The sequence below is a fragment of the Labrus bergylta genome, chromosome 15, assembly GCF_963930695.1.
Source record: "Labrus bergylta chromosome 15, fLabBer1.1, whole genome shotgun sequence".
Classification (NCBI taxonomy): Eukaryota; Metazoa; Chordata; class Actinopteri; order Labriformes; family Labridae; genus Labrus; species Labrus bergylta.
The window spans coordinates 21,087,739-21,112,055 of NC_089209.1; the positions used below are offsets into that span (position 1 = coordinate 21,087,739).

The 24,317-nt window shown below is 43.0% G+C and overlaps 1 protein-coding gene across 2 annotated transcripts in view; it reads right to left on the minus strand.

Annotated features, from left to right (window-relative positions):
• ches1 (checkpoint suppressor 1) overlaps nt 1-20,876 on the minus strand; it is a 64,498-nt gene extending 43,622 nt beyond the window's left edge. The window contains exons 1-2 of one of the 2 annotated variants that reach the window (XM_029277240.2): nt 20,451-20,876; nt 5,958-6,015 (exon numbers count right to left, since the gene is read on the minus strand). The gene's annotated coding sequence lies outside the window, so the exon portion shown is untranslated. The remainder of the gene's footprint in view (nt 1-5,957; nt 6,016-20,450) is intronic. The other variant, XM_020633449.3, reaches the window with a different exon arrangement.
• Nucleotides 20,877-24,317: the final 3,441 nt, after the last annotated feature.

The following is a 24,317-nucleotide window of genomic DNA, read 5'->3' on the forward strand; positions in this document are numbered from 1 at the left end:
GCTCAGACTCGCTCTCTGAGGATGCCCAACAATCAGAATCACAAATCACACACACACACACACACACACACACACACACACACACACACACACACACACACACACACACACACACACACACACACACACACACACACACACACACACACACACACACACACACACACACACACACACACACACACACACACACACACACACACACACACACACACACACACACACACACACTGAGGTTGTAACTGTGGACACTTGAAGGTGACTTGTATGTGTGTGTGCAGCCTGCAGGTCCTTTAGTGGAATAAAGAGATAGTGAGTGTGTGTGTGTGTGTGTGTGTGTGTGTGTGTGTGTGTGTGTGTGTGTGTGTGTGTGTGTGTGTGTGTGAGTGTGTGTGTGAGTGTGTGTATGTGTGTGTATTTGTGGTGGATTGACTGCAACCGTCAGGTCAAGCTTAAAAACAGCCCGGGCCCAGGGCTCCAGACTTTACGGTAATGATCATGACACACCGAGGGGGCCGTGTGCAATCGCACGTCTGTGCACGCTCACTCACTCTGTTCCTTGCTCGTTTGTTTGCTCATAGAGTCGGTCCAATCTTTTGTCAGTCATCCCGTTCAGGTCAAGTAAAAGGTTTTCTCATGGCGTGGCATTCAACAGGCGCTGTGTGTTCGCGAAAATTATCTTTTATAAGGCTGGTTTCAGTTTTTTACCCCCACAGTGCTAAGTTACCCAGAATTTAATTAGCTCAGAGGAAAAAAGTTATATTATGGATTTGTTTCTTTATCCCTGCTTTAGTTTTTATCAGCACAGACATCTATGTAGCAAAAGTGCCAATCCCATGCTTCTCATTTGCCCCTGGCATTAAACACCATTTGTTTGTCGGTTAAAATCAAAGAAATTAAGCTAAAAGGTCCAAACAAAACCCTTTGGCAGTTAATGTACTCTAGCTCTCAGGATCATTTGTTATAAAGACACAGAACTCTCTTAAAGCGTTTAAGGTTTTTGTCTGCAGCTTGATTTTAGGAGGAAAAATTCAAACAATTTGATAATTATATGTTCAGTGCTGGACTGGAGCCAGCATGCAATTAGGTTAGCTTAGCATAAGCGCAACATCGGACTGATAGTTTGCAGAGCATGCAGACACTGCTTGCGACATGTACAGGAGCATGAGGCAGCGAGAGCAGTTCATCTGCTAGTTTGACAATCTCTAATGGTGAGCCTACACAATTACAAATAATATTGAAGTAATGCTAGTGGAAAACACTTAGATGTACCTTGGTGACGTATACCCAGCTATAATAAGTCTATTTGTGGGAAACACAGTTGTGGATAAATTCTGTAAAGTCTCGTGCAAGAATCACATCCCTGAAGTGGGTGGTTTATAACGTTTGACTCCAATAGACAGCCAGGCTATCCCTTTTCCCTTTCTTCAGGTTTTAATGCTAAGATCACCTCCCAGTTTGAGCTCCATACTTGACAGAAATGTAATATTTAGATCGATTTAACTCTTGAAATGAGGTCCACTTTCCCCGAAATGTAAAATAGTCCTTCAGGACGGTCTCATCAGTGGAATAACAAACTTACAGAGTTATTTTCATGTATGTAGATGGAGTCTACATGTTGAAAAATTCAGAGCTTAAATTGACTTATAGTGAATATGTTTTACATTGGGACCATGGGTTCTTCACAATATGGACAAAAGAAACAAAAACAAATGTTGAAAGCTGAACCTAAATAAACTGAAGTGATTTGAAATGCTTCTGATATAATAACAGATTAAATGAACCACTGATGTCAACAGTAAGAGTTAAATAATATACAGCACTCCCTCACTTACTCTTACCCCCTTTCCCTCCTCTTCTCTCCTCCCTCTCTCCCTCTAAGGCTCTCCTGTCTTTTCTCTCTGACAGTGAGCAGGTCCCTGCTGGCGCTCTGTGCTCTTTTACAATATTGTGGGAAAGGAGTGAGACAGACAGAAAGAGGGAGCGAGAGAGAGAGAGCAAGGGGGAGACTGCCAGGAACACTATACAATATCAAAGCGTCCAGTGAACAGCCAACAGGGCTTTGATAGTGGGCAGGGAGGGGTGTGGGTCAGAAAAACCTTAGGAAAAAAGCTGGGTGAACTCTTTAAAGAGGGAAGTGCGATCTATCGGGAACCCCACATTGAGGGGAGAGAGGGGTGCATGAAGCTTTGAGGTGGTGAGTGTTTTTTAGCTGGATGTCCTGCAGTCAAAAAAAAAACAAGAAAAAAATAATAATCGGGCCCTCCTCTCTGTGTCTGTCTGTCTCTCTTTTTCTCTCCCCCCCCTCTGGCTTTTCCACTTATCTTTAACAAACAGCAGCTCAGGCTCTCAGCCACTGGCCGACAGTTTGTCCCGACAACAAAAAACCATGGCAACAACCACTGGAAGAGCCCGTCCGGTTCCAAAGGTCCGCCCTTTCTGGCTCATGGAGCTAGCTCTGCTCTTGGAGCCTTTTGCAAATTTGGCTGAAATGGAAGATTGGAATCAATACGCAAATAAGCTCAAACTTGGTGATAGGGCACAGCCACATGCTTGATGGAGAGGCATATCAAGATCGTAGAGTCTGTTACGCCACCTTTGGCAGAGAAAGACGTCTGTAGCAAAAGAAGAATGTGATCTTATAAGAAGAGAAAGAGGAATTTGAAAAAAAAAACAAAAGAGTGAAAAGTGAAGGACAAAGGAGTGAGGCAGCAGTTTGTCAAGAGCCTATAGAGTCCTCTCCGGCCTGCCTTTGCTGACGATACTTACAACGCTTCTGCTGATGATACAACTCTGCTTACATCCTTCACTCCTCCCTCCCACTCCTACAAGCTGTTTTTAACACCACACAAGATACCTTATGTCAACTGAAACGTGTTCTGGATGCTGACAAAACACAATTCTGGCCGTTTATAAACTCACAAACGGGCCAAAAAGAAGATAAATGATATGAGAAATCACACTAGTATGGATGTATCTAAATAAGCTTTTTGGTATGCTAAACTAAACATGGTGAACATAGTGAACCCATACATGTGTTTGACATTGCTGCGCATGTTAGCATGCTGCCATTAGCAATTAGCTCAAAGCACCACTGTGCCTCGAAGAGCCACGAGGATGGCAGCAGTCTTCTTTGACATTTCTGACATTGACATGTACAACAGTTTTGCCTTTATATGGCAGTGTGACAGCACTGAAGGGGGGGGGGGGGGGGTTGTGAAGAAATGCAAATGAAACATTGTGGTTACATGTTCTGCATTGTTGAGTCCTCAGGTTAACTCATCATTGGAAGAGGGATGCTCGGGAGACACTGATGTCTCACACTTAAATATTTATTGACGCTCCATCAAGGAGAATTCTGATGTTAAACAGCAAATGATTCTCTGCATGAAGATTTTCCTCTCATGCTCAGACATCAACATTAAGAATGTGCAACGGGTAAAGTTTCCATCACTAGGCAACCCTATCTCCAATGACCTTGAGCCAGGATGTGTGGCTGACCATTTTCATCAGCAGTATTCTGTATGTGGCTCTGTTCAACATGCGACCGTAGTGTTCTACACCTCTCTGACCTTGGCTTCTTTGGAAACAGAGCTTCACTCCTCACTTTGATGACAGTTCAGGAAAAACACCAAAGTTTTTTTTTAGATAAGGCTGTCCTTGCTACTGATTAGGATTTCAAGAAAACACTAGAGCTCTCTGGCCCTGTATCCACTCTTTGCTAAGCCTTGTCTTTGTGATGTTTTGTACCATCTGTCGACTCCTGACAGAGCTAGAAACTGAAAACTGTTGATGAAAATGGTCAAGACACATCTAGTCTCAAGGTCATTGGGGGTAGGGTTGCTTAGTGATGGAAACTATAGATTTAAGAGAGCCAAGGTTTGAGAGGTGCAGATGACTATACTGTGAGCTGTTGGCAAAATGATCAGCCAAACATTATGTTTAAGATGAACTTTTACACATACAGCAGACTGTTGAACCCCTTTCACATTTGTGTGTTAATGCAAACGACTGACTATGGCCACCTGACTTTATCTGGACTTTTTCCAGCCAGCCTCTAGTATAATTTCTGTGTCAAGTCCTGATGAGCCGATGTGTGAACGCAGATGTTAATCGTGAAAACCATTCACCCGAGCGAGTAGGCGCAGTGATGATGTCATTCATGTTGAGCCAAGTTTTGCTGCACTATACTCTTTACAGCTCGCCTCAGTTGTTAGTGAATCGTTTTCCACTGATGAATTTGTGTTGAGGAAACATACTCATACATGACGTTGTGATATTAACATAAAAACATTCGCCATGACTCCCCCCCAAGCCTAAAACCCAGCCGCCCTCTCACCTAACAGAGTATTCCCAGTTTTTAAAGAGTGTCTGAAAGATAATCTCCAACTATGCGGTGCATCTGTGAAAGTAAATTCACAGAAAATATCAGGGCCTGATTGTTCTGAAATTTACTGTAACATTTCTGGAGCTCATGTATTAAAGGGGTTTAAAAGAAATAACTAAGCATGAAAGGAAAATCTTCAGAATTTAATTGTTCTTATCTGACATGTAAATTCATCTTGATCAAGTTTCAATAAATATTTTAGACGTAAGACGTCAGCGTCTTTAGTTAACCTGGGTTTAAGAAACTCCAAAACAGCTACTGAAATTTGCAGTTCACCACCCTGACCTTACCCAGCACTACTGAAGCCAGGGTCACAGAGGGTCAGCGCACTTCAAAATCCTCAGTATGAGTCTCAGACTTACTGTGCACCAGGACAATTTTGATTTGATTCCCTGAGTTTTTCTTTCAATCTTTAAATGTTGACTTGGGAGTTCACTAGAAGATGATGTGCATCCCACTTAAATGAACAGTGAAAGATAAAGTTCGACAAAAATAAACCTCTGCAGGAGGCTCACTGTGATGTATTGCCTATCTCAAGCGACTTTCAAATTTGATTTTGTCGCTGTTGAAACTGAAAGGGAAAAATGGCAGCGTGGAAAGCAGGAAAAGCTTTTGCTTAAGGAGCAAGCAGACTAAAACAATTTTCCCCTTTGCCGAGGCAGAATGATTGCTGCTATCTCCTATTACCATGCCAGCACTTGATTAAGTCGTTTTATAACCACATGCATCACCTCATTCTCGTCATAGCCGCTGTAGCACTGAGCTGTATAACTGACTGAACCTTTGTCTCTCATCAGTGTCACCTTCTGTGCTCCAGCTGACAGCCACCCCGTCCACCACTCAACTTAGTATGTAAGTCCAATCTGGGTCGACTAATTCTGTTTTCTTACATTTCTAAAAATAAGTAGGTGGAAAAAGACTGTTTGCAGTCCCAGGATTTGTTTTTGTTAACTGTCCCTGAGGTCAGAGCTGAACGAGGCAGAAGTGCCTTTATGTGCTCGGCTCCCTCTTCATGGAAGTGGCGGCAAAGGGATTTTAAGCTGAAGGCTCTCTTGGTGAGTTTCTGTGGTTAATGAAGGTTCTTGTGGCAGACTCAATAAGGAGCTGTCTTTGCTTTGTTGAGGCGAGATTTAAATAGGTTTGGCAAGCAGCCTGCTGGTTTGACGCTGAAGTGTTGCTTATTGGAGTGCTTATAAAGCAGAACCTCGTCTTTTGATTTTTGTTTTCGCTTTTGTGTGTTTTTCCTCTGTCTGAGGCTTTAATGTTTGTCTGGATGCTGCGTCTTGGCCGGCCTCCCTTGATGGAGGAGATTTGTAATCTGTGGGGCTGCCCGGTTTAAATAAAAGTTAAATAACATTTGGATAGCGGCTCGTCTTAAACGACTTTGCTTTCCAGCCTCTCCACAACTGGTTGGATTCATCCAAGCCCCGAAACGCCGTCGGCCTCGCATTGAGCGGATGCAGAGAATAGCAGCTAACAAGGAAAAAGATGACCGCGAGTGCAAATGACAGGAGTGGACAAGAAAGAAAGAGTGAGGGGGAGTAAAAGAGAGAGGGTAGTTATATCCTACGGTCATTAGCAGCATTTCAAAGTCACCCCGTCTTTCGGCGTATGCTGTTTGACAGGCCCTGCCAACAGAATTAGGGTTGAGGGATGATGGTGCCGTGATTAGATGTGTAACTCAGGGGAAAGACAGGACCTGATCCATGGTTACAGTACACTCACACTCACACTCACATTCATAAGTGCAGTAGAAAGCAGAGGATAATGTAGAAAAAGAACGGGGATAAGAGATAACCCCGGTCTTAAGATGTGGTCAGTCATTGATTAGATAGCTCTGAAACTCTCTATTTCAGTGGAACAGGCCGGATGCTGGTCGGCCTGATAAACACTACAGGCTCCCCCGACTCCCCCTACGAGTGAATTGAATTCCCAAATTACCAGGCTTAAGATAACATACCTGGCTAAATTGCCGCTCTTTATAAGTCTCAAATCTCCTTGTAGATATTAATCAAAGGCCGTTTCACTCCTGATGCAGCGAACACAGGAGATGGGGAACAGGAGAACAACACACAATGTGGTTCGTATTAAGGCCTCTGATCTTCTATCTCGAGTCCCTCGTTTTTCCGCCACATTCCTTTAGCCAGGGGTGATGTGAGGGGGAGGAGGGGGAGGAGGGGCTGGCATCGCCTCTGCCAGCACTAAATATGTGGTAAGGGCTTCCTTGTTAGGCTTGAGATTTCTAGGGGAAAGTCAAGGGCAACTGATACTTTATCTGCCCCGACGTCTTCAGCCCATTACTACAGCATAACCATGCTTGAGCTTCAATGCAACACTTGAATATCCTTTTAGCTTGAAGAGGTTTCTTCAAACCTCTTGTTGTGTACTCAAGAGTTCATCTTACGGCTTCTTTTCTCATTCCTGCCTGACACTGACTCCGCAGCAAAGTCTGAAGTTTCCATCTGCTCTGTGCCAAATGAATGCCAGCGATAGTAGTGCTTGTTGGATAAACTGAGAAGGGTCCATCTGTTGGCTACAGACTAACTCAAAGGCACGCCCACTCCAACATTCACCCTACACACCATGCCCACTCAAAGACATGATCATGTTTACCTAAGAAGGCGTTGCCAACAAAAGGGGCTACATGGTGGTGTGTGTGCTACCTCAGGTATTGCTGAGACAAGGAAATACAATCAAGGGGAATTAGAGCCATAAACTATCAGATACTAAAACGTCTGATTGGTACCTCAGTACTATAGACCATATTCAGATAGCGGCCATGTTTTTCTGATGTAATGCTCAGGGTTGGAAGCCCAAATATTGTCTTCATGTCTACAGGTGTGTTCCAGGTTGTACACAATCGATAAGAAACTTAAATCCAGTGAGATATTGAACCACATTTCACATTAAAAAACCCATTTTATAATCCTTTAGCTAACGATAGCAGAAAGTTAGAATTCAGCCACTTCGAAGCTAACATACGGAACAGGTGTGTTGTAATGCTACTTATATTGACAGTCATCTTGATCACATTCATCTGAAATTAAACTTAATGGATGTATTTTAAGCCAACAATGTAACGTTAGCTGTGTAGCTCTACCATCAAGCCCTACTTTTACTTTCTCGTTACCATATAGGGCTGTGCAGTGACACATTACAGGAGTTTTCTAACGGTTGAGCCAGCTAATTGATTATTGTATTAGCTGACTATACTTCAGTCACTCAAACATCAATGTTTGTTATTTTTACTTGATGTTAGCTTGCCAAAAATACGGTGTTAACAGCCACTGGTGGTTTATGGATATAGGCCTAAATCAAGTTTCTTTATGCTCTTAAGGACTCAGCATATGTATCAGCACATTAGTTGATATATTTGAAGAAAGTGCTTGTACAAAAGTAAGTTTTCTTGTTCATTTAGCCATTTCCTTAAGACTTCACCAGACTCTGTTCAAACATCACACCCTGAGCGTGATGTCACCGGAAAATGGCTGCTAGTGAACAAGGTCAATGAAGCAGGACTAAACTGAATTTTAGCGGATTAAATCTTTTGTCATGCCAATCATGAGGTAACGAAATTAGAAAAGCTTAAAATAAACAAGCAGCTTTGCATTCATGAATAGCTCACTGACAACATCTTTTATCAATCTCACTCTGAACCCAACAGGTCGCTGTAGATGCCTGAAGCCCTTTGAGTTCTGTTCAGCTCAAGGTTTCTGCCAGTTGTTGTTAAGTGTTTGCATTTGGATTTAGTTGGCTTTCAGAAAATAATACTACAGAGAGAAAGGTCTTGACCTCCTCGATGCGTAAAGTGTCCTGAGATGGCTTTCTCTGTGATTTGTTGCTGTTCAAATAAATATGGATAAATCGATTGATTGATATAAGCCCTGTGTTACGAACATGCATGGGACCGCATCATGGGGGACATGTTGTTTCGTGATTTTGAGTAGGAGCAATAAATCCAGGGGGTTAAAGGCTTAATAGATGTCAAACAAGGTGAGGAACGTGTGTCCAAAGATATTTTAAAAAACAACAGGAGAGCCTTGCCTGTTTTGTACTCGTGTGTGTATATGTACTGTATATATATATATATATATACATACATCGGATGGTGCAAGAAAATTGAGCAGAAGAATATTAAATAGACAGATTTCATAAAACATTTACACACAATATCTTTTTCATTATGTGCAAAAACAAAAAGAAGGCATCTTCACGAGCATACAAATCTACTCACTGGTTCAGAGATGGATTCAATTTGCGATACAGAATTTGACTCATGGCCTGATCAGAAATAATTCAAAATTCCAAACTGGGCTTTTTGCCTGCTTACTTAATTCCATTTTGGGTTTAATCAGGTTTTACATGAATACTTTCTTCATTATTCACTTAAAAGGGCTTGAAGCAAGTTCTGAAACACATAACTGGAAAAAAAGAACAGATGTAACGACCACATTAAACATTACTGCAGGTCCATTTTTTTCATGAAACAGGCCATAGTGAGAAAGTAAAAAGTTCAAATCAGTCACTTCTCCCGAGGAAAAACTGAACCAAAGCATGAAGACGAACCTAGACAGGCAAATAAAAACTAAGTCCTCCTGTGTTTCCACCATAATCATGTTCTTGTCCGGGTGCAAAAGCCTGTGAAAGCGAATCAGACGCTGCAGCCCTCCAGTGGAACCCATACAAATGAAATATATTTTTAGGTGTGCTGGAAGCGACTCAAATACAAAAAAACAAAAAAAAGTGCCTTTATATACGAGAGCTGCTTTCTAGAGCCTCCAGACTGCAAGGACATGCATTCACAGAGGGAGAAATCCATCACAGAGCTAGGCATACTTTCCGGTGACAGCTTTCGTGGTAGAGCGTAATGCAATGCAAGCACAAACCCCGATCAGTTTAAAGTGGGAAACTGGCTGTTTCTAGACTGGAAAAGGATTGCTGTGTTCACTCTCTGTACTGACATCTGTACACCAGCAGCTGAAAATCAACAAGTTGAGGCACATTCTCAGGTTGGGGGGGGAGAGAGTGGGGAGCTGGGATGTCAAAGGGGCATTCTGGGAAATGTAGGCGTGTGTGAGGGGAAATTGATACAACAAGAAGGAAAAATGACAACAGCTTATTCACAAAACAACAGAATGCGTTGGACATCCCGGCCTGATGATTTACTAAAGCGTAGGAGAAGATGGAATTTTAATCTGAGGCAGGGCGTTCCACTCTTTCACCAAATGGCAAGGGAAACTCCAGCATTCACACTCGCACAAACTCATACACTTGCATTTCTGCACAGATAAACACGTAAGACCAAAAACAAAAAAAGGAGTCGGCAGAACCATGCACATTTGGATGCATTTTCCCACACACGCACTTGTTCTCTTTTTCTCTCTCCTTCTTCTCCTTTTTGCTATTTTACAGCGGTTTCCTGTGCACGCCGTCTACCTCTCATGCCACATTCAGAGCATGAACACCCAGAGTCAGCAAGTCTGGACACAGCTGCTGAATATTCAGCCCTGCGCTCCCTCTTCCTCTCCCTTCCTCTCAGCATCTCTGTCTTCTTCTCCCACCTTAAACTCTCCTTCTTTTTCCTCCCTTTTGCTCCAATGTCGTTCTCATTCTAGCTGAAATGTTTTCCTTGCATTCCTCTGTAGCTCTGTGTGCCGCCGCTGCTCCTGCTCTCTGCGCTCCACTTTCATTAAGGGGCTCTCCTCTGATAGCCCTTCATATAACACTTAATCATCATAACAATAAGAGCACTCTCTCTCTCAGACGAATCACCTCGAGGGGCCGGTCCTAAAGATCCACCGCTAACTGATGTCATTAGCTGCCGCATCTCCTGATTGGACGGAGCGGCGCAGGAGAGCCCGCCCCAGGTGTTTGACGGAGGGCTCAGTGGGAGCACACAGGTCGGACAGGCCAAGGACATTCCTCTTATGGAGAAGAGCGGAGAAAACACACACACACACGCGCGCGCGCTGGTGTGTATGCAGGCACAAAGGCTCTTAGTGGGAAGCAGAAGACAAGGCGTGTTTGGTTTTACAGTCAAGAGAGAGATGAATAAGACTATTGAATAAGGGGGAGGGAGGTTTGAATAACAGTATTTTACATGAATGGATCCTCAGGGAAATGACTGCTCCGTCGCTCCCTCTGCTCTTTATTTTCAGCTTTGTGTGTGAGCGTGTGTGTGTGTGTGCGTAGGGGGTGGTGGAGGTGGGGGGGGGGGTGCATTTTGGCTGATTGAGTCTACGAGTCTATCATGCTGTGGAATTGACAGTGTGCCATATTATGCTGTTGTGGGTGTTTGCATAGATGAGCAGTGACGGCGGCGGCTTCACGCGGACACGAACGCACACAGACAAAACTGCCACACACACACACACACACACACACACACACACACACACTGAAATCACAGCTGTTCTCAGTTGCTATGCGGCAGTCGCACCATCGTCTCAGATGACACACACTTACGCACACACACACAGGAGTGTGAGACGGGGGCAGTAACACCAGACTTGGCAGGGTCGGAAGGTCACAGGGGTATTGTGACAAAGTTGCCAAGCAACAAACTTACCGTGCATTTAATTGCCACCGTGATCTCCTATGTGCCCCTAAATGACCAGGTCTCAATGTAGTCATGATAGATGCATTCAAAGTAAATGTGTGCGCCCAGGGTTTGTGTTTTAGGTCAAATGTGTCAACGCTTGGTGTTCATAGGTTTAAAGTAGTAACAGCATGCACATTATTAGGAAAGCATGTTTTTTTTTCTTCGTATTTTCATTTCTAACAGGATGAATGAAGTATCAAGTGAAAAGTTGCACATTGCTGTTTTACGTCCTGTTGTAGTTTGAAACCAGAAGAATCATGTATTTACTCATGCAACACCAGATCTCATTCTAACTTTGAACAAACTTTAGTTCAACTGGGTCGTCAAAAAAACTGGAGCCGATCTTTATTTTTCATTACTTTTGTCCCTTGTGTCTTGCCATATCCTTGGACTCTCATGCATTACTGCGGACAACATAACCAAACAGCATACAGAACCCGGAAAGTGACATTGAAACAACCAACAAAAGTGTGTTTTATCAGGTCTGCAGGGAGCACAGTCCATCTGTGTAGTGACCTCTTTATAGGTTTTGTCTACTCGATATCTTTGTGCACATGACATAAGCAGAGAGCTGTAGAGAAAACTCTGGCTCCAGTAGAAGCTCAGTTTTCACCAATTTTTCGGTAAGAGTGCACCTGTACAGCTAGCCTTAGGCTGCGTTCAGACAGACTTGAGCCCTGCGTGAAATGCAGCCCTCTCATTTATTTGATTGGAGCCGGTCCATCTGTGCAGCAGAGGTGCCAATGCAGAGGTCTGCATCAAAACAGCTCACATTACTACAGCAAGAGGGTATAAACAGGCTCAAATTTTCAAGCAGCATAACTCCACTTCACCTTGCAAGCCCCAGGGTTTGCCTGTTAAGTACATTCATGCACACAATCCAGGTACATCTTTTATATCACTTCACAATCGTTGCAAGAAGCAAATACTATTTGCCAGTCTGCGTAGCTACATGGTTAATAAAGTCTACAACTGATTTATACCTCAACACAAATATTGCAAACTACAATCATTTGCAAATACCAACTGGTGCGCCGGGTCTAGAAACTGGATTTACTGATGAAAAATGAACAATTAAACACAGATCCTGATGTCTGTGCAAACAGAATTTGTCTCAATCCAATCGATTCCCTACACTCCATTAGAAATAATCTGCTATTTTCCAGTCTCTTTCCTATTAAGAAAAGACAACTTCTAAAACATTTAGCTTGCAGCTTCTAATTTTCAGCCTGTACAGACTGTTGCTTTCACTGGCAATATTCCAAATTTGCCTAATCAAAAAAGGGTCACTAACTTCCAGAAGTCGCGGGAGAAACTTGTAGTCTGGCTCTCTGCAAGCCAGTGTTTGAATAGAGCTGTGTGTTGGCAAGAATCTGGATAAAAGCTTTAAACCGTGACACAGAGGTCATGATACAATACGTACAGTGATATGTTGTGCTACTGTAAACAAGGTCTGTCATGGTATAAATACACAACTCCAGATTTATAAAACCTGAGTGATAACAAGTTTACTTGTTTCGTGCATCTATATAGTTTGGATCTGTATTTTTTATTTATCAGAGTCTCTGTAACACTTAAAGTCACAGCACTATTTTTTCTGCCATTTGTGTAAGGAATTAACATTTCCTATGTTATTGCACTTACTTTAAACAATGCAATTATTAAAGAAAAAAAAAGCAATATTTAAGTGTAAAAGTTCCTTACAGCCCTATTCTGTACTCCAACACCAAACACTAACAATACTGTACACCAACTTGTGTTTTAAAATGGAAGCAACTCCCAACAGATATCTGCTCTCATCAAAGAACGTTGCAAAAGGAAGCGGGAACAGCTACTGAGAGCTGCCGTACTTTCGCTGTATGTGCTTCTGAGATTTAAAAAATGATGTGATACACTTTGATACATCGTCGGTAAAAACATTGTCGATATATCTTCCTCAGGTCCGTTTCGCCCGTTTGTCTTGACTACGGTCAACTCGGAGTTCGTTTTCATCGAGGTGGGGGATGACGTAGCAGAGAGAATCACTCCCATGCTTCCCCGCCAGCCTCGATGTTATCTTTTGTTGTTGTTTTGATTTAGAGCCCCCTGGTGGCGGAATTTCCATACTGTACGTTTAAGTGAATTTGCTGATATAGTCTTGAAATTTAAAAATATATACAATATTTCTGTCAAAAAGTATGCATTAGCTATGGTCCTGCAGTTTAAAAAAAAACAATGACCAAGTTCCTAACACAGATGGTAAAAGGCAAAGATGCTGTAGAGTTGCATTGTGGGAAAAGGAGGAACTACTGTTTTTGGACTTTTACGTTTAATAAAAAATAGAAGTCAGAATACGGAGGCTGCTGCGTCCCGCCTGATACGGATTTTGCTATATTGTTTGCTACTGCTGTCCATTTTCATATATCATGCATAGTAGCTGTAAATATTTCATTATTTCTTTTATCCAATCATCAACAGATCTTTAGTTTTCCTCTGTACATCTGGGTTTCATTGTATTGTAGCTTGGAGACCTTTCATAAGTTAAGTCAATTAGACATTTTCTCTCACACACCAACATATCTGAAATGTGAGTCATGTATCAATTCAAGAGAGAGCTGGGCCTCCTGAAGACTCAATAATTGTATTTTCTATCAAATGGCAGAAATAATAGAGTTCACTTGCTTGGCATAACTCAAAACAATGTTCTGCTTGCTCCAAAACCATCATAAAATCAATAAAAGACATTTGATAAAATTTGCTTAAAAGCAGCAGCCCTGTTTTTTTCATTTTTACCTCCCTTGCTTGCTTAAGTCAGTGATGTCACATGTCCGCCACTCTGTCTGCTCCGGCTCTTTCCACTGTGTGCAGTGGAACAAAGCAGAGATGGCAACGAAACTTATCTTTAAAAAGAAACTGCACAGTGTTGTGGAATAATTTGGAAAGCTGTCACAGAGAGCGAATCCTATCTCAGGGAATGCCAGTCAAATACACACACACACACACACACACACACATATACACACATACACAGGGACATTGGTGTTTACATCATATGGGAAGGTATTTTTTCCTCTCACTCTGCCAGGGAACAGGCCCACGCATGGACACACAGACGCTGACTAAGGCCCTAAGACTCCTAGGGGGATGGGGGTAAGTGTGTGTGTTGATGGTTTTGTGTGAGTGTGTGTATGTGTACATATGTGTGTTACTACTTTAGTCGTGTATACAGCAAACTGTCCAACTGTTACTTCTTAAATTGAACGCTGATATCATCGGGTCTGCATCTATGATTCATTTGCGGTGTAACGTGTTTGTGTGACTTCTGTCTTTGTGTTTATTTCTGCGTTTGAGTGTGCAGAGTGTTTAGGCAGTGGTGTCAAATCGTCCAGTGGAGTGTTAAGCCGTTGTTTGGTTACAGGAATGTACAGTAGAGCGTTTGTGGTTTGGTCTTAGAGGGGCGGAGCTAATGTTAATCAGTTTAGAAGGAAAATCTGCATATTATGTGCCTGTGTGATTGTGTGTGTGTTTAAATCTTGTGCATGTGTGTTTGTGCTCAGTTTAAAGTCACTGTGTTGTGTGATTTCGTTGCGGTTTGAGGTTAGAGAGAGAAAGAAGGAGAGGACCGAAAAAGAGAAAAGTGTTTTTGTACGTTTATGTGTGTGCGTTCAGGTCTGCAACAAAAAAAAAAACCTCCCAGTTCTCCCATCCAAGGCTGGCTGATGTTCAGAGCTTCAACCGCAAAAGCAACAGGCGGCCTATTCAACTCAAGACACAAATAGAGCACTCTTCTTCTCAAACAGAGAGCTAAAAACAGAAATTTTTGTCTGGAGCTGAAGAACCAGCGAATCACTTCCCTCTCTTTCTCCGTGATGCGGCGTTTTTTCTTTTTGTAAAAATAAGAACTGGCACGTACAGTATCTGTGGAGACGACCCGGCGTGATCTCTTCTCTCCTTTCATTTACTGCCTGCCTGCGATAGTTTGGTGAATCTCAGACTGAGAATCAACAAAGGTCAGACAGTCGCAGATGGAGGGCAACAAGGCGATAGAGTTACCAGTTAAATAGATGTAGCTCTCCTGGGGAAAGCAACAGGCTGCAGCAGTGCATGTGTTAAATGAACGCCTTTAAAGGTCACATGTTATCCTCCTTTTCAACCAGTTTAAATCAGTCTCAAAGGTCCCTAAAAACATGTCTTGGAAATTTCTTGCTCAAAGTCCACTCTGATCCTGTATTTGAGCATGCCTTTAAACCCCTCTATTTCAGACCTGTTTAGAACAGGCTGTCTCTGTGTCTGTAGCTTTAAATGAAAGTGAGCTATGTCTGACCACGCCCCCTCTCTGGTAGGGGATGTGGTTTTGGCTTTCTCGCACCAAGCCTTATTGTATGCTGTGGAAAAAAGGACTCAGAGGGCAGACCAAACACCTAATGGTGGGACCGTCAACCATCTCGAGGATTAGCTATACTCCCCCTTGTGATGTCATGGAGGGAACATCGCCAATCAGCCTGTTTAAGCACACATTTTCTGAAAAGTGGAGCAGGCAAAAAACATGAGAGGATGGACTTTTTAGAATTGGGGGATATGTGATAGAGTGCATTTTTCATAATGTGTGACCTTTAAACGCCTCATGCTGCTTAGAAAACACACAGAACAATAAATTATCTATTAGCTGGGAAGTCTTTGTACTTTAAGGGATAAAAAAAAGGGGAAAAGAGGGGGAGGAGTAATCACATTATATAAATCAGATGGTTCCTGAGGTCATTTTTGTCTTCACACACGATTATGCATGCCAACAAACACATCACACACACACATTAACTGTGTATGGCTGCATCCACTTATGACATCACTGTAGCTAGCCAGAAAGACAGGAGAGTCAGAGTGAGCAAAGCTGACGTCATCCCATTCACTCAATGTCAAATTACGTAATCACAGGGTCCAACGCCTGCAGGACAGGCATGCTGTGTGTGTGTTTTTTGGTAATCGCATGCGGGGCAAGAACACATAATTGCAATCTCATGTGTGAGAGGAGACATAAAAATGAGGCATGGTGATGACATCATTAGCAGGGAGGCGGCCTGGCGTGAGCATGGCGGCTGTGACATGAGGGAGAGTGTTTGGGGAGAAGAGGAGGAGACAGAGCGCTGCAAACAGACCTGGCTGGAGGAGTTATGCAACACAAATCCAACTCAACAGACTAGAAAGAGGCTTTTTTTTCCCTTTTTCGGTGAGTGTGTGCAGTGTGTGTCTTAAGTGACTTTTCTGTAGCACTTTTACTTTAGGCAAAGAGTGCATTAAAAACACACAAGCACTCAAGCATACTGCTGAAATGCACACTGAAGTCTACACACATTCATATACATACACACACTCTCTCTCCCCCCTCCACTTATAAACAAAGCTTCCTAGGGACAGGAAATCCTTCCACCCACGTTCCTGTGTTGCTTGGCAACCACAGCAGCGTCACTGTGTGCATGCCTCCGCCGATGAAAACAACACACAAGCACAAACACGTAGACAAAGAAAAACACAAAATCAAACTCCTTGAACTCTGCTCCTTCAAAAAACAGCAAAGGAAAACAGCAGCGAGCGGAGCGGCTACTTGCCACAGCTGCCCAACGATTCCTCCGCTATGGATCTAAACCAAACATGACATCAGCCCTTGTAAACATAAAACAGTTTTTCCTCTATTTATTAGCTCTATTTTTACTCCCGCTGACGTCTTTCTAATGCCTGTGTGTTTCAGTGCTCGTTCACTCTGTTCGGTTTGTGCCGGTGTGTGCCACCGAGTGAGGATGCAACCAGCAATAGCTCAGCACGACTAAGTAGAGAGAGGCTAATTGAGCAGAGGTGCCCAGCACTGTGGACAATGAGTCCATTTCAAATCAGCAGGAGGCCTATTGAAGACAATTATAACCTGGGGGATACAGAGGAGCATTATTCTTCTCAGCCATCTCGGCCACTTAGGCTGCCTGTGTTTCCACTTTCCACTGCAGTTTTAAAACACGCTTCATACTCTGCAGATGTTTTAACACATGAATCAGAACACGAACTTAACCAATGACTGCAAATTCCTCATAAAACTGATCTGGAAATGGTATAAAAGCCTAACAACGGAAAGGGGCACAGCTACAAACTGTTTCTGAAGTCCATGAAGTTACCCTGCAGCCTGCATCGACTACGTTTTATGGTGTAACAAGTGGAATGCCTTCCAAAAGTTGAATAACACAATGTTGTGCACATTTGCCTTGCTCCTTTTGGAGGGACTCCAACGACACTTTCCATCAGCGTTTGTGCAAATAACAGTTAAGTAATAGCTTTAAAGTTACACCCTGTTCTAGTCATAGTGCCTTATCCTGAAATCTCCTCTGAGCACAATGTCACTTAGTTCCTCAGAGCTTATTCAGTATGTTTACATTAGAGGTGGGGGGAAAAAATCGATACAGCATAGGATCACGATATTTTGCATGGCGATATTATATACATTAATGGCCGCCAAATGTCGATATTTTTATTATATTAACAGCAAATGTGCTTTTTTATTTTTTTATTTCTGGGGTGGTTGCACAATTCAATTTGAGTAAGTTGCATTGTTAAAAATTAACATCCCTAAAAGTTTGTGTCCAGTTAAGTTCCATCAGACTGAAATACCAACAAGTTCAGATTGTGAGGTACATGCAGCCTTTTACAGGGTTTCACTTTGATCACAGCGTTGGTCAGTCTGTGGACTTGACTCCCATTGGATAGAAATAAACGGACTGATGAGTAGACTGACAGTTTATATATACATACGCAATTTATTGTATCGCAATTCTCAGAATATCGCAGCATATCGCAAAATGTTTAAAATCGCAATTATATTTAATCGTGACTCAAGACTCGTGAAAATATCGTAACGTGGGGCCTCTGGTGATTCCCGCCCCTAGTTTACATGCACAGCTGGCCATTTAATTAGACCACTGTCCTTTTCCCATTATATGTGCAAGCAACAGGGGAGAATCAATTTATTGATGGAAGAATGTCCAACTCTGCTACGATATGCCCCCTTGCAGCTGGTTACCATCAGACCCAGTTGACCCTCATTAAGAAGTTAGCACGTGTCAGGAACATGATGCTCCGGGGCTTGGCGCTGAGATAGAAGTTCATCACTTTGTCACTTTATAGAATTTAAGCTTTAGGACACCCCAAAACTTGTTGTACACCATTATATATACAAAAACCATAAACTTAAAACATTGATTTTCAAAGATGTCCTGTCAACACTTCCTTCTCTTCTCTCTTCCCCGTCTGAGCTAACACAACCGGAGCCCTTCATACCGACAGAAATCAAGGAAGTCTTTCACAGATAAGTTGCTCTTTTGTTTTGTTCACCTTTAAGAACTAAATGTACCTCTGCAGCACACTTTTTTTTCTGACTGTGCATTTTAGACACTCTGCCATATGGCTGATGGGCCTCCGCTGACCGGTGCACAGCGGTGGGTCACGGTCCTGCTCAAGGCCGGCTAATATAATCAGACATATTAAAACCACCATTTTTCAGTATTTACGCTGAATTAATCATGTGCTGGCAGACAAGAAAGCTGTCTGATGCTTTTATTCAAAACACAGACTATTGAACACGTTCACACATGAATTATGGATCCATTATGGACTGTTTTAGTTGCGTTTAGGGAATCCGACTAACAACAGTTGTACTGAGAGCAACAACCCACTGAGCCATCCATACCAATTATCTGCGTCTAGGGTGGAGTCTGGATTCAATATTCAATTTACACAATCTCACATTAGAGCCTCCAACGGAAAAAAAAAAAAGTGTCAAAGGAGCCGTAACGGACAAAAACAGAGCCGTTTCTTTTTTTTCTCTCTTTCAGAGTCTCAACTGTCTCCAAAGTGAAAAAGAAGCGGGCTAACTGAACGTCGCTCCACAGGGGTGTCCATTGAGAGACAGCGAGAGGTGGAGGGGCGAGAACTCCATTGAACGCAGCCATGGGGGGTCAATATGTGAATGAACGTTTGCCATGGAGGTGAATTATGAATGAGCGCTCCCGGTGAGAGCATGTCAGCCCGCGTCTCCTTCACTCCATCTCCTCTGCTTTCTCCTCCTATTCCTCCTCCTCTTCCTGTCCTAAAACCTCCACCGTCCTTTCCTTCCTCTCTGTCTCAGTTTCATCTCTCGCCACCGGATTAATCTCCTCATCTCCCTCTTTCTCAGTCATCTGATCACTCCAACCGTCCTCCTCCTCCTCCTCCTCCTCGACCCTCCTCCACCTCCTGACTCCAGATCAGGGGAACGAAGAGGAGGAGGATGAGAAGGAGGGGGTGGGGGGGGGGGGGTGGGTTTTGGGTAGACACACGCCGTCTGTCTGAAGAGATGACAGAACATTCTTTCCCTGCACATACATATTTACACAGCCTCAGATGGGTACACACACACGCACAGTAGCAAAAGATAACACAGAGGCAAACAGTCCTGCACGTGCAAAGGCAGACGCATGCATTAAGTGAAAACGCTCTCAGGCACTGACACACACACACAATTCTCCCAGCTGTTCTGCTGGCCACTGAGCTTGTATGTGTGTGTGTGTGTGTGTGTGTATATGTGTGTGTGCATGTGTGTGTACCCGTCTGTGTGTAATCCAATGTGCTGCTCTGCCTGTGCCACGCTCTCTCCTCTGTTGCTGTGCGTCTGATCAGATCTGCCTCCCCTCAACCTGTTTGCCGTCTATGGCACACACACACGCTCTGTGACACACGAACACCTATAAAGACACACACACACACACACACACACACACGCACACACGCACACGCACAAGAAGCTGCTACTACAAATCAAGCCACATTCAGTGTCAAACCCAGCTTTTGGAAAACAGAAAATTCATCCTGTGCTGCGTTTGTGGTCTCCAACCCAAACACAGTGTTGTTACCGTGCTACACAAAAACTCTGCTAACACACACACACACACACACAGGGATGGAAAGAGGGGTTTCATGACTGCCTTCTTCTGAGGCAGTGTGACCCCCTTCTTTTTTTTTCTCCACTTTGGCTCAAAATAAAGTGGCCTAACTAAGGTGTGTGTGCATGTGTGTGTGCCTCTGTGTGTAGAAATAAGAAAACACTTTCCCCTAAAAAGTATCCACTCCTTTTGATCCCTTCACTCCAGTTTATAGCGGTCAGCTCAGCTCGCTTGCACACTTTGGCCCCCTTTTTAGGTTGTGGAAAAACAATACTAAAAAACTCACACACACAAACACAAATGTATATATAGACTACACACACACCTCAACTCTCCCTCTCTCTCTACCTCACACACACCTCCACTCTTCCCTTTAAGTGCAGAGCCATGCAGCACATGTCAACACCCCGCACACACACACACACACGCATGCACACACGCGCGCACACACACACGCACACACACACGCACACACAGACACACACACCTCTGCCAGACCTGTATAGCCATGAAAGCGCCATAAAGTCACCTTAGGATCCTTCTGTTTTCCAGACGAGCAGCTTCTTCACAGTCTTCCTCTCCTCTGTCACACTTCTCTCCTCCTCTCCTCCTTTCCTTCCTTCCGTGATGTCCGTCCGTCCTTCCTCTCTCTCTCTCTCTCTCTCTGTTCTCTCTCTTCTTCTCTCCCTCTCTTCGTCTCGGTGCTCGGTCAGTTCCCAACGTTTTTCCCGAGCCCCTCCATATCCGCCCCGCCAGTCGTTTCTACCTCCGAGCGAGCGTACCTACACACACACACACGCACACACACACATACGAGCCGCTGCGTTCCTATAGTCTCTCTCTCTTTCCCTCGGTTTATCCCTCTCTGCGCTCTCTCTCTCTCTCTCCTCTGTCGGGGAGAGCTCAGTGAGCGTGTGTACGTGTGTGTTTGTGCATGCGTGTGTGCGTGGAAGTGTGTGAGTGTGTTTGTGCGCTCTGCCTTGCCCCGCCAGCAGCAGAGGACTTCCCCCGATGCCCGAACCGGGTCCTAGCGCTAGCCGAGTTCACTGAAAGAATGCTATTGTGTACGGAAGGCAGAGTCAAAGATCGTCTATGATTTAGACAAGACGACTCCCGCATTTTTTTAAACATTTATGCAGATTTTTAAATTGACATGTCTATGATAAATAATTGGAAAAAACATGAAAATAGTATGCGTATTATTACAGATTAAGAGTAGCCTAAATTAAAATAAAAAATATCCTAAATCTGGTGTTTAGGCATGATGGTATTAAATCAGATGCAATTAATAAAAGACTAATCTTTTGAATGCACACAACTACACACACACCCTCCTACAATCATACAAAAAAAAACAAAGACTGAATCTGTTGGTTTGGATTGTAAAAGAAAGGGACTGAAATTACTCTCAAAATCGTGCTATGATAAGTATTGTTTTAATTAGAAGTAAATTGTAGTAGGCTATGTTATAGGCCTATTTCAGAAACATAACTTTAAACTGGAAAATATATCAAGGTCAAAATTTGCATAACATGCAAATCTGTTTGCCGACATAATGTTTGATTGAAAAACAGACATTAATGTTTAATGGTATATTAAGGTTCTGTTCAAAACATATAGGATTTATTTTGAGTGGTTAACATCCAAATGTAAAATGTAGGGGGGGGGGTTTGTCAGTAAGTTGTTGTTGAGTCTTAACCAGAGTGGTCGCTATGGCAACAGTAAGGCAGAAGCAGAGGCGGATATCTATGAAAGGGTGGAGGTGCCATTGTAGATGGAGGATGGAGGGGACATGTCCTCTACATATGATCACTTCAGAGCTTTATCTAGTCTGTTTGTTTGGATTTTAAATCATATTTTTACATTGTCTGTTCAGGGTCTTGCAAAGCAGTGCTTTACATTTGATAGTAGGCCTATTATGTTGGACAATCTATTTTAAGTTATTCCCCCACAAAAGCACATTAACATAAGGATCCCCCAAATTTTCAAATTAGCCTATTACCAAAACTTCATTTCTGTCTGTAGCAATTGCAGAAAATATGACAGATGGTATATATTTTTGCAACTTAGTGAGTCATCTTCGTTAACATAATCAATCTTTTGTGCAGCTACCTTCTTCCTCATCTCCCTGCACCTCCCTCCCTTTTCTCCCTCCCGTCCTTCCTCAGAGCGTCATCAGGTTGCCATAGCAACGGCCCGCCTATGGGAGACAGAGATCAGATCATTATGGACCATGGGATCCAGAAAATGAAGGACAGGACTTTTTTTTTTTTTTTTTTTTTGCTGTGAACAGGAAGTGGGAATCCTTAACAGGAAAGCTTGATCTAATTTTTAGTTTAACATCCAGTGCAGCACTTTTCAGGAGGAAGTGCTGTTTGGGGTGAAAATGAGCACTTGCACTCCATTTAATCACTTAAAATACATGGATATGCATAATCGCATGCTTTTACATGTAAACATGTTGCCTGAAGAAACAGTTAAGCAGAACTTCCTTGCACATTACTGAATTAATGGATCTGACAGACGTGGCAGTGATCGCCCTACTGAAAGACTCCAGTCAGGAAATCCAAATTCATTTTATTTATGGGAGGAGAGATCGAAGAGGGAAAAGTGCATTGGTGCATGTTCACGGTGAGAGATGGAAGCACAACATACACCAAGGAAACAGCTTTGTGTTTGACAAAGATCAAAGAGAATTGTTGGGAGAAAGAAGCGTGTTTACGAGTTCTCAAATCAAGGCTGCTTCTCCCTGCCCGTGTTATTAGTGGGAGGCCGTGTGTGTACGAGTGCGTCTCTGTGTGTTTGTACTGAGAGCCTAGAGGGCTGCATTAAGCTGAAGTGACAGTGGGGATCTTAAAGATGTCTTCCAAAGTTTGTGATTGGGAGAGATCTTATCTTTGAGACTTAAAACAGCAGAGGAGAGGAGAAGGCGAGAGGAAAAAAGATGAGAAAAGGAGTGAAGAGAGGTGATTAAAAAAGAAAGAAGCGGAATGTCATGGTTTTGCACTCAACAAGTGGCAAAAGATATGTGAACTGGTCAGTGCTTCAATCTGAAAAAGAGGACAAATTATTCAAATAAATAGAGCCCCTTCTGGTAATCTGCATGTTTAAAGTGTGTACATGTTGTCATGGCAATCAAAGTGAGTTTCTCTGTGTTTCGCCTCAGGTATGGGTGTAGATGTAGCAGATTTGGCTTGGTTTTGATGTTGTAGAGTTGGCTAAATTCCAGATCCAGTTAGCTCTCACTGTGCAAACCTCCGCAGTCAAAAGTCTGTGGTATACATGTGACTAAGTCTCTTTAGGATTCAGTGAGCAACGTCATCTGCTACATGCTCACTAATACTTGATGTTGTACAAATGTATTATTGACACTGCATGCTTATGCTGAGCACTCTGGCTGGTTGAATCAATGATTTGCTGTTGACACCTGGTGTTAACATGGACTCCGTATCTGGATGAAGACCATAGTGAACCCAGATGAACACACATGTAAAAGTTCCTGTTCAAAGGGAGCTCATAATGGTGGTATCCAATGTATTTTTTAAAAAGGGGCATGAGAATGTTTCTTCCAATCGTAGGGGGTCACACTGATTAGCTACCTTGTGAAAGTTTCCTCCAGGGTTCATAGAAGAGGCTACAACTTATTGTTTGACCTCTGATATGGGAACAAGATTGATTCCTTCCCAGGCATGGAACAGTTGACTGCGAGGTTACGAGGGGGTTACGAGAGCTTGCTCGTTCAGTCTGGACCGAGGTAATATTTAGCACTGGGATCATTGCTATGAGCCATCTGGTCCTTAAATAACCCAAGTGAAAGTGATGTCCCTATTCTCGACACAAAGTCCAACCTGTTTAATTTCAGAGTCAGCCTCTGCCTCGGTCGTCCCTTACCACAATACAATTTTACTTACGCACTCCTGGAAATTTCTAGAGAATTTCAGGATGACAGCCCATGAAATCCTCCTGATCTGGTTTTTCAGGTATGCACCTCACAGTGGGAGACTATCCCTGTTAGACAGGAGGGGGGCAGACGGTCTCAAGACATGACATAAAAGAAGTGACAATAAAAGCAACTGAGCCCAATATAAGATGCTGTAATAAGAAAATGTGACTTTATTTCAATTCCACATCTATTTTGACGGAATCACAATATCAACCAAAGACCTGTTAAGAAGATACTGGTGAACAGAAAACATAATGCAGCAATTTTATTAAGTGCACTGAGATCTATGGGCGACCACAGGGAATAAATATCACCACCCCCTCACACTCGGTCGAGGTAAATTCTTCTGATTATATCCTGCTGCATTCTACTATCAGCTCACTCGCTTAATGTTCTACAAGGGGCCTGGCAGGAGTAGCTAAAAAAAAAAAAAAAAAAATTCAGCCAGTTGTT